The sequence below is a fragment of the Montipora foliosa genome, chromosome 3 (genome assembly GCF_036669935.1).
Source record: "Montipora foliosa isolate CH-2021 chromosome 3, ASM3666993v2, whole genome shotgun sequence".
NCBI classification, from domain to species: domain Eukaryota; kingdom Metazoa; phylum Cnidaria; class Anthozoa; order Scleractinia; family Acroporidae; genus Montipora; species Montipora foliosa.
Genome location: NC_090871.1, coordinates 6,871,541 through 6,874,040, shown reverse-complemented (window position 1 = coordinate 6,874,040; position 2,500 = coordinate 6,871,541).

The following is a 2,500-nucleotide window of genomic DNA, read 5'->3' as shown; positions in this document are numbered from 1 at the left end:
CATATTTTTGTCATCCTTGCAGCTTCGAAACGCGCCAAACATACCGTTTTAATCATCACTCCACTTATTCTTATTCCGGAATAGGGTCAATCGAACGCGCACTTGGTCATTTTCACACTGAGGATTTTGCCAAATACAAATTTTACTGAAATAACAGCTCTTACTCATAGACAAAGTAAGAAGAATTATCATCATAATTTCTTTTCTAAGAACGTGAATAACATGAAAAACACCTGGAACGGAATTAATAACCTAATCAACTGCAAGAAAAAGCAATCAAAAGTTATTTCTTCTCTGAAACGCCTCAGTGATAACAGCCTGACAACTGATCCCATCTAGATTTCTAATCAGTCTTGAACAAATATTTTTCCTCGATCAGGGGTAGCCAAGACCCTTATGTTCCACACTCTTCGCATTGTGTTACTAAATACTTGTCACCAACAAACCCAAATTCCCTTTTTTGTGATCCGGTTTCCCCAGCAGACATAGTAAACGAGATATTATGCATCCCCAAACCGATAAAGCTTATGGCTTTTTCTCTTGTCCACTTTGCATATTATCCGGTTCTACTGAAGCACATCGTATCTAGTCCCTTAGCTGATATAGCAAATATGTCGATTAAAACTTTCGTATTCCCAGCGAAACTAAAGCGAGCGAAAGACATTCCGATCCTGTATATAAGAGCGATGATGAAACGGACCCTGGAAACTACCGGCCAATATCCTTACTCTCCATTTTCAACCGGATATTTGAAAAAACTATGTATCATCGACTGAAAGGCTTTCTTGACAGAAATGACACCGTTTTTAAATCTCAATACGGTTTTCGTGAAAAGTATTCTACTCAACATGCTATCCTTGACATCATCAATACCAAACAGAATAATATGGACCTTGAGGCTTCTTAATGAACTCTGAACTCTTTGTCTTCTTCCCTTTTCAGCTATCGTCTCTTTCTTCTCTTTCTTCTCTCCGAATATATCCACCATAGTTATCGCAGTTGATTATAGCTTCCTCCCAGTATCGCATCCATAGCATAAGTTCATTCACATCCAGCCACGAGGGTTAAGCCCTCCGGCAAAAGAGTCTTTTCTATTAGTTACAAGCTGCTTTTATAATTTACTCTAAGCATCTAAAATATTCTGTTGGTATTTATAGTGTCAAACAAGGTTTACTATTTGTGGAAACTGTTGAGTCACATCAAAGAAATTTCTGGAATATTACAGATATTGTAAGAGAAAAGTCTGGAACTGCATGACATGCAGATAGAGCAGTTTTCAATTGAGTGTCGTAAAACCAAACCCAAAGTAATTACCTTGGCCAATCAAAAAGGTCGGAGACAATCCAGTAAACCAATCAAAACTCGAAGTAATTATACGTAGCCGACACCAAGCGCGGGAAAATGTGTACGCGTGAGCCACGATTGGTTTTGGTTTCACTTCTGATTGGTTGAAAAAGTGGCGCGAGAACTTTGAACCAATCACTGAGTGAAGTAATCATAAACCAAAGTAATTACCTAAGTATTTTCGACACTCAATTGAAAACCACTCTAAGCTAAAAGTAATTCTGATCCTCATAATCCTCATCCTCATTTAAACAAAATTCTCTTGCTACAAAAACGTGCTCTTCGTTTGATGAGTTTCTGTGAACCAAGATTTCACGCAGCCCCGTTCTTTATCTCTTCCAAAATTCTTTCTTTGAATATGCTTTACGTTACACAAGTCGTGTTTGTTACACAGTAGTCTAAGGTGTTTCTTCAAAAAACACACCTTCTAACTGACATAACTGATCTCTTTATCAAGCTAATGATAAGCATCATCACGAAACTACAAGTACATTAATATAAAAAAATACATACTAAATTGAAATCTCCCATAGGTGCTTTTCAGGGCCAATGAAAGACAATGAACGAAACGACAGAACAGAAATGTACAACAACAACTGTTAAGAATCCCAACTGGCCGGAGGCAAACCAGTTGGCTATTTACAAGTGCGGACTAGAAGTTGAACCAGGGACTACCAGAAACAAATTCAACGAGTGGTTCAAGAACGAGTCTTGAACCCGGGAACTCCGGATCTCAAGGCAAGCGTCCTAGGGAGTATTATTATATATTCGAAATCATTGATACAACGGGAAACGTTCGAAGGGAAGCTTTTTACTAAAAAGGGTAAGTTACTCAGTAGCTTGTCATGTCAGAGGTAAATTTAAGTATTTCGGGAAGTATTCATCAGGGTAGCGAACGTTTTATCCCGTTTTGATAGCAGTTTATTAGAAGAATAATCATTGTTAACAATTATTTCATCAGCATTTATTGCAAGTAGTAGGAATCTACACTGAGTGAAAAAAAATCAAGTGTACCCGTAAAAATAAATCGTTCTAGTTGATGTTACTCCTGTGTGTTTGCGTCTGTCAGAAACTAATGCCTTCAAAAATAACAACTGCGACGTTTTAAAAACGCATGCGTCAAGATAAATAAACAAGGCTCAGATATGAAATACAA